The 13421-nt window shown below is 40.0% G+C and overlaps 1 protein-coding gene across 6 annotated transcripts in view; it reads left to right on the top strand.

Annotated features, from left to right (window-relative positions):
- The first annotated feature begins 4409 nt into the window (after nucleotides 1-4409).
- Nucleotides 4410-13421, top strand: part of CYFIP1 (cytoplasmic FMR1 interacting protein 1) — a 132703-nt gene continuing 123691 nt past the window's right edge. For 5 of the 6 annotated variants that reach the window (XR_006704499.1, XR_006704498.1, XM_045448950.1 and 2 more), the window contains exon 1: nucleotides 4428-4549. The gene's annotated coding sequence lies outside the window, so the exon portion shown is untranslated. Of the gene's footprint in view, nucleotides 4550-13421 lie in introns of all 6 variants that reach the window. The other variant, XM_045448949.1, reaches the window with a different exon arrangement.

Below are 13421 nucleotides of genomic sequence, written 5' to 3'. Positions count from 1 at the left end.
AAAGTCCTTCCCTACTAACTCCAGTATCTCAGTCATGTTGAGATCTATTTCTCTTGGCCTATTTTTTTTCTTGATTAATTTCTTGATTTCTTGTGGGTTTTGTTTGTTTTTTTACTTGTTTTTTGTTTTGCTTTGTTTTGTTGCAGTCTTGGCATTTATGACTATATACCAAATATCACAAATGATTCATTGTAAAATTAGAAATATAGGTAAGAAATAAATTTCTCACCACGAGACATTATTTTATAATTAGGATGACCCAGCTATTTCAGACTATGTGAGTTATGCTGTGTATTACCAATATAATGGAAACTATCATTTGAATGACATTTCAAATCTTTGTATTTTTTTCTAGTAATCAATTGCTGATCATCTTTACTATGGCCATGTTAATTATATACATACTATATATACATATAAAATCTTGGATTATAATTCAAAATTATATAAACTGGGCACTTACAGTTTGTTTTTGTTTTTTCCCAATGATTTCCTCACCCAGATTTCCCACTGGTTTTTCTTTATCTTTCTTTCTTTCTTTAATTAATTAATAAACTTTTAATTTACATCCAAGTTAGCATATAGTGCAATTATGATTTCAGGAGTAGATTTCGGTGATATATCCCCTGTGTATAACACCCAGTGCTCATCTCAACAAGTGTCTTCCTTAATGCCTCTTACTCATTTAGCCCATCTCCCCATCCACAACCCTTCCAGCAACCTTCAGTTTGTTCTCTGTATTTAAGTCTCTTATACTTTTCCCCCTCCTTGTTTCTATATTATTTTTGCTTCATTTCCCATATGTTCCTCTGTTTTATATCTTAAAGTCCTCATATGAGTAAAGTCATATGATATTTGTCTTTCTCTAATTTTGCTTAGCATAATACCCTCTAGTTCCACCCACATAGTTGTAAATGGCAGGTTTTCATTCTTTTTGATTGCCAAGAAATACTCCATTGTGTGTATATGTGTGTATGTGTGTGTGTGTATTCTTTATTCATTCATCTGTCAATGGACATTTGGGCTCTTTCCATTCATACTTTGGCTATTGTTGAGCCAAGACCATACTTTTAAATACTGGGATTTTATACAATTGGTATTGTTTCTTCCTTGCATGTTTTATAGAATTCACTGCTGAAGCTATATAGACTTGGAGATTTTCTTTGAGGGAAGGTTTTAAATTACTGATTCAATTATGTTTCTTCTACCAATATGGAACCATTTATATTTTCTATTTTTTTGTGTGTGTCAGTTTTGGAAAACCATGTTTCCAAGAAATTTGTGTTTCTTCTGTATTATTAAATTATTTCCTTGAAGTTTTTCATATACTTCTTTTTAATACCTTTTTATTTTTTTATCAGAAACTATTGGTGTTTCCCTTTTTATTTTTGAAGTTGGTAATTTATGTTTTTCTAAAATCAATTTTGCTAGGCTGTAACAATTCTATTAATTTTTTTTTCTTTCAAGCAAGCTCTATGCCCAATGTGGGACTTGAATGCACAACCCTGAGATGAAGATTTGCACATTCCACTGACTGAGTCAGCCAGGTGCCCCTCTAAAAGTTTTTTTTTTTTTTTTTTTTTTCAACGTTTATTTATTTTTGGGACAGAGAGAGACAGAGCATGAACGGGGGAGGGGCAGAGAGAGAGGCAGACACAGAATCGGAAACAGGCTCCAGGCTCCGAGCCATCAGCTCAGAGCCCGACGCGGGGCTCGAACTCACAGACCGCGAGATCGTGACCTGGCTGAAGTCAGACGCTTAACCGACTGCGCCACCCAGGCGCCCCTAAAAGTTTTTTAAAAGTAAGCTTTTTTGCTTGGTCATCTCTCTTCTAGTTCATTGACCTCTGCCCTTATCTTTATTATTTCTTTCATTTTTATTTTCTTTGGATTTCATTTGCTTTTCTTCCCCCTAACTTTTTTGAGGTAGACATTTAGATAATTGATTTTAAACCTTTCTTGTTTTATAATATATGTATTTCATATATAAACTTTACCTCTGAGAATTCATTTAGCTGCATCTTGCAAATTTTAATGTTGTTTTTCATCATTAGTCCTGCATATTTAAAATTTCCATGTGATTTCTTATTGTGATCAAAGGGATATTTACAGGTGTATTATTTCATTCTCTAATAGTTGAGCATTTAAAGTTATGATTTTGTTATTCCTTTTTAGTTTAATTCCATAGTGGTCAGAGAAGGTACTATATGATTTCAACCCTTTGAAATCTGTTGAGATTTGTTTTACTTCCTAGCATAGGGTATGTTTTGCGAATATTAAGTATTTGAAAACTTTCATTCTTCTCAGTAGTACCGGGAGGGTTCAGTATAAAGGTTTTGAGCATCTTTTATTGAATGCAATGTATTCTGTATTCTGTATTGTGAAGGTAATATTTAGGTCAAATAGGTTAGTTGCTTTATTTATTTATTTATTTATTTATTTATTTATTTATTTAAATATTTGTTTGCTTAAGTAATCTCTATCCCCAATGTGGGACTTGAACTCATGCCCCCAAGACCAAGAGTCACATGCTCTTCCAACAGAGCCAGCCAGGCACCTTCACTAATTGTTTAAAAAAATTTTCTGTATCATTATTTATTTTTGTGTCTGCCTGTTCTGTCAGTTATGAGGAGAGAATTAGGATCTCTAATTATGACTGTATATGTTCATGTTTCTTCTTCTGATTCTATCAATTTTCCCAAGCATTCTAAAACTTATTTGGTGCATACATACTAAAAAAAAACTTTTTTTCTTAATGAATTGATCTCTTTATCTTTATCAAATGTCCCTTTTTATTTCAGGTGACTCTGTCTTTAAGTCTTTGATATTAACATAGTGATGAAAACTTTTTTATGATTGTTATATAAATGGTAGATTGTTTTCCATCTTTTTAATTTCAACCTCTTTGTCTATTTTAAATAGGATATATTTGGGATTTGTTTTTATTCAGTGTAACAATTTAATTGGAGTGTTTAGTCCATTTACACTTAATGTAATTGATAATATGGTTGGATTTAAGCCTAACAGCTTGCTCTTTGTAACTGCTTATCTTATACGCTTTTTGCTTTTTTGCTGCCTTCTTTGGATTGAGCATATTTTAGCATTCTATTTTATTTCCTCTCTTGGCTTTTTATATATGCCCAAATACACCTTGAATTTGTATTCTATCACTTCATCTACAGTGTAAAACAAAACAAAACAAAACCAAACCCTTTGGAATCTAACTTTGAGACTCAGCCCTGGACAGAGTGAAATAGTAATCTGATTGAAAATGTGTGGCTGAGAACCAGAAGCTTACTTAAAGCCCATGTTTTGCAGGAGTGTTAGGGAGCTCCAGGAACTTCTATGAAAAATGTTCTCAGAATATTTAAACAACCGGTAGATTCTGGTCTAGTCAGGATCCATTTGCTGTGACTTTTTGTATTATCCAGACAACAGCTGAAAGTAAATCTTTTGTGGTTTTCATAGTTAAGTGGCCAGATTTAGAATACTTTATGCCCATCATTATTGGGCATCCACTAGAAGCACAATGTCGGTGGGTGGGTGAAGGGGAAGTGGGTAGGTGGGGTGCGTGGGATGTTTAGGGCCGTTTTTTCTCCTAAGCATGCTTGTGATACGCTCACTCCATTTACTGTTTCCACATGATTTGTTACTAAATTGGCCTCTGTCAAGATTGTCTTTTGGGAATTGTTCAAGTTTTCTTCTGCCAGCCATCCCCCCACCCCGCCCCCAGGCATTCCCCCAAGTCTGCACTTGCGTTTGCCCCTGGCTCAGAGAGAGATGGGGTTGAACAGATATGATCACTGCAGGGTCTGTTGGGGTCATTCACCCCTAGTTGGCTGGGCTCTGGCGGTGTATACCTGTTGCATCCTGTACCTGGCCGCCTGCCATGCTCTGGCCTGCGGAGTACAGGTGTGCGCACCTTCTACATGGCAGTGGCGACGGAACGACGCGCCCCAAGTGTCCCGCCTTTTAGTCTTTTCTGCAGCTCATCCACCCACCGCCCTGATCCGATGGAGCCCCGGAGCAGGATGCGGGCCCCGCTCCTTTTCCTCCACGAGCCCGGAGGCTCCCACGGGGAAGCTTCACAGCAGTACTCCCCAGCTGTCCCACGCAGAGCTGAGGCAGGTGGCCCTCGGGGCTGTCCCTAGGAAGCACCTTAGGCGGCCGGAGGGGAGCGCAGCCAGGGTTTTTCGGTTGCCTCCTTCCTGTCCATTGGCGTCGGGCGTGGGCGGGCCGGCTGGTTCGGGGTGGGGGGTGGGGGGTGGAGGGGGGGCGAGCAGGGGCGGTGGGCGGTGGGCGGTGGGCGGTGGGCGGTGGTGGGGGGGGGTGCACCGCGCAGAGGAGAGAGCTGCCAGAGCGGCGGCCCGAGCGCGGAGGGAGGAGCGCCAGGAGGAAGAGGCCGAGCCGGGAGAGCCCCCGCCCCGGGAGGAAGGGGAGGAGGCCGGGTGTTTCCTGGCGCATTCCCGGCCCGCCCGAGTGACTCACTCAGCCTGGAAACTCCCAGGGCCCGTCCGGGACCCCCGAGCCGCCGCCGCCGCTGACCCAGGTGAGGAAGGCTGCTGCCCCCGCCCAGCTCCATAAACCCTGTGAGGTCCAGGCGGCCCTCGGAACCGAGTCGGGCATTGCGGCGGCGGTGCCCGGCCGGGGCCCCGTGGGCGGCCAGGACTTGGTTCTCTGCGGCGCGGCCTCCCCGGCGGCGCGGCCTCCCGGGATCGCTTTGGCCCACGGACGCCTGTTTCCGTGCCTTCGAACCCCCAGTTCCAGCGCATCCCGGTCTATGCGCCCTTCGAAACCCTCACATTCCCGGCCCCAGCGCTCTCCGACCCCTGACTCCTCATCCAGCGCCCCCGGCCCCTGCACCCCGGCATTCCGGATCCCGACCTCCCCCCCCCCCCCACCCGCACGTGGCAGAGCTCAGTGGAGAGGGTATATTGGTGTTTTGTAGTTATTGTTGGAAAGTAAGGCGCAGACAGCTTGCAGTGAGATCGTGCGGCGAGACCTGAACCAGTTTTTGCTCATTTTGTGCCCCTATCTGAGGGAAGGAGGAGACACTGGCCAAGCGAAACCATTTTGCAGAATCTTGGAGACGAGTTTTAGGCTTTGTTAAGGCGCGGGGATTGTTACGTGGGCTGCGCTGTTCCTACAGCCATACTGAGTGTATTTTAAGGATGAAATACGTGCGCTTAGTTTGCAGCACATTGTGGGTGTGAGAAAAAGGGTGAGAGGGTAATTTGGGAATGGGGTTTAAGGAGCGTTTTTTAAGCTGAGAGGAGTCCAGACCATGTCCACTTTAGTGTTATGTCTAAACAGTACAGATAGCAATTGCTATTAAACCTAGTGTTGGATGATCTGTGCTTCTGTGGGCGACTGAGACTTTGTAGTGTTTCTTTTCTAGTAGTAGAGGGTACTGTGTGCCACATTGGACGGTTTTTACTGCTTTGTGAGCCCAGTGGTATTTCTTGGCCTTTTTCTAATATTATTTCTTCAATGATTAGTGATTGAAGTAGCATTGATACCTGGTACTGTAGATCAGATTGCTGTGCTTGACCCCTCGTCACCAACTCTTGGTGATTGTGCCAGAAAATCCTGTCCAGGTTCATCAGCCAGAGGTGGCAGTTTCTGATGCTGTGTGCTGGAATGCCTAAACCATTTAGGGTCCCACCCCTGCTGTCCCTTATCCCTGCAGGTTGTTAGTGGTTTTCCGTGTGAAATGTAGATGTGCAGGCACAGAGCTGAAAAGAAATCACGTTTTAAATAAACGGGGGACACAGCAAGTATGCATTTGCAGGAATTCAATAGGAATTTGGTGCTGTTTCATTCTCTGCTGCCTTTTCCCCCCTAGAGCATCATCTCTGTGACAAAGGCAAATAGAATTGTGGTGGAATACATTTCCTGTGTTAATACATATATACATGTGTTTGTGTGCTGATAGGTCGCTCAAAGAAAATTTTCCTTTATTTTGGTATGTGTGTTTATTTGGATTTATTTTTAAATTTACATGCAGTAAAGTTATCTTTTTGGTGTATGGTTCAATGAGTTTTGACAAATGCATAGTCATATGACTCCCATCACAATCAAGATACAGAGCAGTTCTGTCACCCGCCAAATTCCTTCAACTGTCTTTTTGTAGGCAGCCCTTCCTCCCATTTTCAACTCCCGGCAACCACTGAGTTGTTGTCCATTGTTACATTTTTGCTTTTTCCAGAATGTCGTATATGGTCTTTGAGTCTGGCTTATTAGTTCACTTAGCACGATGAATTTGAGATTAATCCATTTGCTAGTTTATTCCCAAGGGGTAAAGACATGAAGGTTTGAAAAGTGTACGTTTAGGATACAGCCTGAGAGATTCAAGCAGTATTTAAAAAAATTTTCTTTAATCCTTATTTATTTTTGAGAGAGAGAGAGAGAGACCGAGCTCGAGCAGGGAAGGGCCAGAGAGAGAGAGGGAGAAACAGAATCCGAAGCAGGTTCTAGGCTCTGAGCTGTCAGCATGGAGCCTGATGCGGCACTCGAACTCATAGACGGCGAGATCATGACCTGAGCTGAAGTCAGACGCTCAACTGACTGAGCCACCCAGGCGGCCTCAAGTAATATATTTTTTTTAATAAATTTTATTTTTTTAAATTTACATCCAAATTAGTTGGCATATAGTGCAACAATGATTTCAGGAGTAGATTCCTTAATGCCCCTTACTCATTTAGCCCATCCCCCCTCCAACAACCCCTCCAGTAACCCTCTGTTCTCCATATTTAAGAGTCTCTTATGTTTTGTCCCCCTCCCTGTTTTTATATTATTTTTGCTTCTCTTCCCTTGTGTTCATCTGTTCTGTGTCTTAAAGTCCTCATATGAGTGAAGTCATATGATATTTGTTTCTCTGACTGACTAATTTCACTTAGCATAATACCCTCCAGTTCCATCCACGTAGTCGCAAATGGCAAGCTTTCATTCTTTTTGATTGCTGAGCAATACTACATTATATATATACGTGTGTTGTGTGTGTGTGTGTGTATACACACACACACACACACACAACCACATCTTCTTTATCCATTCATCCATTGATGGGCATTTGGGCTCTTTCCATACCTTGGCTATGGTGATAATGCTGCTATAAACATTGGGGTGTATATGTCCCTTTGAACAGCACACCTGTATCCCTTGGATAAATACCTAGTAGTGCAATTGCTGGGTCATAAGGTAGTTCTATTTTTAGTCTTTTGAGGAACCTCCACACTTTTCCAGAGTGGCTGCACCAGCTTGCATTCCCACCAACAATGCAAAAGAGATCCTCCTTATCTGCATCCTCGCCAACATCTGTTGTTGCCTGAGTTGTTAATGTTAGCAACACATGCTGACAGGTAGGTGTAAGGTGGTGTCTCATTGTGGTTTTGATTTGTATTTCCCTGATGAGTGATGTTGAGTATTTTTTCATGTGTCAGTTGGCCACTTGGATGTCTTCTCTGGAGAAGTGTCTATTCATGTCTTTTGCCCGTTTCTTCACTGGATTCTTTGTTTTTTGGGTGTTGAGTTTGATTAGTTCTTTATAGATTTTGGATACTAACCCTTTATCTAATATGTCATTTGCAATATCTTCTCTCATTCTGTCAGTTGCCTTTTTGTTTGGCTAATGGTTTCCTTTGCTGTGCAGAAGCTTTTTAGTTTGATAAGATCTCAGTCGTTCATTTTTGCTTTTGTTTCCCTTGCCTCTGGAGACATGTTGAGTAAGAAGTTGCTGTGGCCAAGATCAAAGAGGTTTTTGCCTGCTTTCTCCTCAAGGATTTTGATGGCTTCCTGTCTTACATTGAGGTCTTTCATCCATTTTGAGTTTATTTTTGTGTATGGTGTAAGAAAGTGGTCCGGGTTCATTCTGCATGTCGTTGTCCAGTTTTCCCAGCACCACTTGCTGAAGAGACTGTCTTTATTCCATTGGATATTCTTTCTTGCTTTGTCAAAGATTAGTTGCCCATATGTTTGTGGGTCCATTCCTGGTTCTCTATTCTGTTCCATTGATCTGAATGTCTGTTCTTGTGCCAGTACCATACTGTCTCTTGATGATTATAGCTTGTAGTATAGCTTGAAGTCCAGGATTGTGATACCTCCTGCTTTGGTTTTCTTTTTCAAGATTGCGTTGGCTATTCGGGGTCTTTTCTGGTTCCATACAAATTTTAGGATTATTTGTTCTAGCTCTTTGAAGAACGCTGGTATTATTTTGATAGAGATTGCATTGAATATGTAGATTGCTTTGGGTAGTATCGATATTTTAATAATATTTGTTCTTCCTATCCAGGAGCCTGGAATCTTTTTCCTTTGTGTGTGTGTGTGTGTGTGTGTGTGTGTGTGTGTCTTCTTCAATTTCTTTCATAAGCTTTCTATAGTTTCAATGTATAGATTTTTCACCTCTTTGGTTAGATTTATTCCTAGGTATTTTATGGGTTTTGGTGCAACTGTAAATGGGATTGATTCCTTGATTTCTCTTTCTGTCGCTTCATTGTTGGTGTATAGGAATGCAACCGATTTCTGTGCATTGATTTTATATCCTGCAGCTTTGCTGAATTCATGAATCAGTTCTAGCAGTTTTTTGGTGGAATATTTTGGGTTTCATCTGTGAAGAGTGAAAGTTTGACTTCCTCCTGGCTGATTTGGATGCCTTTTATTTCTTTGTGTTGTCTGATTGCAGAGACTAAGACTTCCAGTACTGTGTTGAATAACAGTGGTGAGAGTGGACATCCCTGTCTTGTTCCTGACCTTAAGGGGAAAGCTCTCAATTTTTCCCCATTGAGGATGATATTAGCATTGGGTCGTTCAAATATGGCTTTTATGATCTTGAGGTATGATCCTTCTATCCCTACTTTCTTGAGGGTTTTTATCAAGAAAGAATGCTGTATTTTGTCAAATGCTTTCTCTGCATCTGTTGAGAAGATCATATGGTTCTTGTCTTTCTTTTATTGATGTGATGAATCATGTTGTTTTGTGGATATTGAGCCAGCCCTGCATCCCAGGTATAAATCCCACTTGGTCGTGGTGAATAATATTTTTAATGTGTTGTTGGATCCGGTTGGCTAATATCTTGTGGAGGATTTTTGCATCCATGTTCACCAGGGAAATTTGTCTATAGTTCTCCTTTTTAGTGGGGTCTCTGTCTGGTTTTGGAGTCAGGGTAATGCTGGCTTCAGAGACAGAGTTTGGAAGTTTTCCTTCCATTTCTATTTTTTGGAGAAGTTTCAAGAGAATAGGTGTTAACTCTTCCTTAAATGTTTGGTAGAATTCCCCTGGAAAGCCATCTGGCCCTGGAGTCTTGTTTTTTGGCAGATTTTTTATTACTAATTCGATTTCCTTAGTGGTTATGGGTCTTTTCAAATTTTCTATTTCTTCCTGTTTCAGTTTTGGTAGTGTATATGTTTCTACGAATTTGTCCATTTCTTCCAGATTGCCCATTTTGTTGGCATATAACTGCTCATAATATTCTCTCATTGTTTTCATTTCTGTTGTGTTGGTTGTGATCTCTCCTTTCTTTCTTCATTTTATTTATTTGGGTCCCTTCCTTTTTTTTTTTTTTTTTTTTTTTTTTGACCAAACTGGCTAGTGGTTTATCAATATTGCTAGTTCTTTCAAAGAACCAGCTTCTGGTTTCATTGATCTGTTCTACTGTTTTTTTTTTGGTTTCAATAGCATTAATTTCTGCTCTAATCTTTATTATTTCCTGTCTTCTGCTGATCTTGGGTTTTATTTGCTGTTCTTTTTCCAGCTCTTTAAGGCATAAGGTTAGGTCATGTATCTGAGATCTTTCTTCCTTCTTTAGGAGAGCCTGGATTGCTATATACTTTCCTCTTATGACCCCCTTTGCTGCGTTCCAGAGGTTTTGGGTTGTGGTGTTATCATTTTCATTGGCTTCCATGAACTTTTTAATTTCCTCTTTAACTTCTTGGTTGGCCCATTCATTCTTCAGTAGGGTGTTCTTTAGTCTCCAAGTATTTGTTACCTTTCCAAATTTTTTCTTGTGGTTGATTTCTAGTTTCATAACGTTGTGGTCTGAAAATATGCACGGTATAATCTTGAGTAATATTTTTAAGTCATGAAAAGAATGATAAAACTTCCAGTTATTAAAAAATTGAAACCATACAGAACTCTGTGTGTGTGTGTATATATATAAATATATATATTATACATAACATATATAATACATATATTTTAAGTTTACTTATTTATTTTGAGAGAGAGAGTGTGCAAGCAGGGAAGGGGCAGAGAGAGAGGGAGAGAGAGAATCCCAAGCAGGCTTTGTGCTATCAGTGCAGAGCTGAATGCGGGGCTTGATCCCATGAACCATGAGTTCATGACCTAAGCCAAAACCAAGAGTCGGACACTTAACTGACTGAGCGACCCAGGCACTCCCAGAACTATATATATTAAAAGTGAAATTTCCTCAGTACTTCTGTGGTACTATATAGCCTTTTCTGTACATACACATAGTTTTTGTTTTTTTGTGTGTGTTCTTTTGGTAACATAATGAGATTATATTGCATATATCACTGTACCTATCCATTTGATGATTTTGGCTCATTTAAAGATCTTGGAGATATTTATATGTTGGCATACACAGTGTATATACACAAATTTTCCTTCATTCCTTTTTAATATCTGTATAGTGTTCCATAACATGGACATATTATAATTTATATAATCAGCTTCTTATTAATTGACATTGTTGTTTCACATTTGTCACCACCATAGTCAATACTTTTGTTTCTATCTTTGTGCACATACTCAGGCTTATCATTCTGGAAGTGAGTTTGGGTTTAAATAATACCTTGAGTACCTATGCTCCAGCAATGTTCTAAGCCAGGGTTATTTTTCCTATAAAGGTCCAGAGAGTGAATATTTATCACAGCTACCTCATTCGACTGTTGTAACATCAAAGCGGCATAGACCATATATAATGAGAGTGTGGCTGTGTTTCAATAAAAGTTTAATTACAGGGGCGCCTGGGTGGCGCAGTCAGTTAAGCGTCCGACTTCAGCCAGGTCACAATCTCGCGGTCCGTGAGTTCGAGCCCCGCGTCAGGCTCTGGGCTGATGGCTCAGAGCCTGGAGCCTGTTTCCGATTCTGTGTCTCCCCCTCTCTCTGCCCCTCCCCCGTTCATGCTCTGTCTCTCTCTGTCCCAAAAATAAATAAACGTTGAAAAAAAATTAAAAAAAAAAAAAAAAAAAGTTTAATTACAGAAACACCAGTGTGGCTAACTCTAGTTCTGGGTACTTTACATACTACGTATCCTTGCAGCCCTCAAATGTAGGTGCAGTTATTAGGCCCACTTTATGGATGAGAACATTGACAAAGAGAAATAAAGTATGTGTCCAAGGTTATGTGCCTGGTAAGTAGCAGAGCCAGCATCTGACTGCATACATCAAGTTGAAAATGAGAAAGAAGCTGCCCCAAATACCTTCCCCAAAATGTTAGATCCTAGGACCTGACCCTCACACACACTTACTGAATCACTCGCTTATGATTCTTTTAAGGCAATATGCTTACTCAGCACTCCAGGAGCACTTGCCTTCCCACTCCTCAGATGGGCCAGTGTTCCCTTTGTGCTTCTCACTGTGTGACTGTGTCCTGGCCTTTGATTTGTGTTTCACTAGCATCACCTTATAGAGAGGTCAGCTCAGTGTCTGGGACCACCCAGCTACCCAGTGGTAGGAAAGACAGACTTGAGCAGGTGAGATCAAGCTGGGTCCTGGCAAGTCTGCTGCTTTGAGTTGTTGATGTCTGCTCCAATATCATTACATGAGCCCAGGTGGGCACATTGGTTGGCCTGCCTTGACTCATTTTCCTTCTTTGGAGTCATGGGGAAAGTACCTATTAGATTGTTACGAAGATCAAATGAGATAATACAGGAAAAATTCTGTAGAAGGGACAGCTACTATTAGTGCTATGTTTTCTAAAGCTTTTATATTTGAAAAAAATTTATTTTATAAAAGTGTGAAGTTTTAAGTAACTAACCTGTCTCCTCTACTTTTATTGTTTTTGCAACCAAAATTTAGCCAGCTCTTAGCAGCCCCAGGTATAGTATGGATTAATTACATCTACATAATGTAAGAACTTTAATTTAGGCATTTCAGTAAGGACAGAAAAAGAAAAAAAAGGCATAGAAGTTGGCAGGGAAAATGAAACTGTCCCTTATTTGCAGATGACATGATGATCTGTACAGAAAATCCAAGGCATCTATGAGAAACCTATTAGGACTAGTAAGTGAGATTAGCAAGGTCACAAAATGCAAAGTCAATACATGTAAGTCAATCATTCTGTATACTAGCAACATACGATTAGAAAGTGACAATTTAAAATACCATATTCAGGGGCACCTGAGTGGCTCAGTCGGTTGAGCAACCGACTCTTGGTTCAGCTAAGGTCATAATTCCAGGGTTGTGGGATTGAGCCCTTCTGGGCTCTGCGCTGAACGTGGAGGCTGCTCGAGATTCTCTCTCTCCCCACCTTGTATTCTCTCTCTCTAAAAATAAACATAAAAAATAAAATAAAATACCATTTTCAGTAGTTTAAAAAAAATCAAATACTTATAAATCTAAAAACACAGGAACTGTATCCTGAAAACGACAAAATGCTGATGAGTGAAACAAAGATGATGTAAATAAATGGAGAAGCATACTATGGTCCTGAGTTGGAACACTCAACATGGTAAAGATGTCAGTTCTCTTCAAATTGATGCATAAGTTTAACACAAGTCCAGTAAGATATCTCAGCAAAAAAATATTTTAAACAAGTTATTGAGGTATAATGTACATAATTTATTTACTTTAAGCATACAGTGATTTATAGTAGATTTTCTGGGTTGTATAGCCATCACCATAATCCGGTTTTAAAACATACTTTTCACTCCAGTAAGATTCCACGTGATCTTTTATAATCCCCATTTCTAACCCAGCTCTAGCTAATTGCTAATTTACTTTGTCTTCTATAGACAAAGCTTTTTCTGATCATTTAACATAAATGGAAGTATACAGTTTGTAGTTTTTATGTGTGGCTTCTTTCACTTAAAATACTGTTTTTGGAAGTTCATTTCTGTTGTAGCATGTATCAGTATTTCATTCCTTTTTAGTACATTTATATTGTTATGTAACCATCACCACTATTCATCTCCAGAACTTTTTCATCATCTCAAACTGAAACTCTGTGCCCATTAAACAAAAACTCCTCATTCCTACATTTCCCTAGCACCTGGCAACCACCATTCTACTATCTGTCTGTGAACTTGACTATTCCAGATATCTATATAAGTGCGATAATATAATATTTGTCCTTTTTTTTGTGGCTTATTTCACTTAGTAAGGCCATCCACTTTTATCATGTATTAGAATTTAATTCCTTTTTAAGGTTGAATAATATTTCCTTGTATGTATATACCATATTTT

This window comes from Leopardus geoffroyi, chromosome B3 (genome assembly GCF_018350155.1).
Source record: "Leopardus geoffroyi isolate Oge1 chromosome B3, O.geoffroyi_Oge1_pat1.0, whole genome shotgun sequence".
Taxonomy (NCBI): Eukaryota; Metazoa; Chordata; class Mammalia; order Carnivora; family Felidae; genus Leopardus; species Leopardus geoffroyi.
This window is presented reverse-complemented; position numbering and strand designations above follow the sequence as displayed.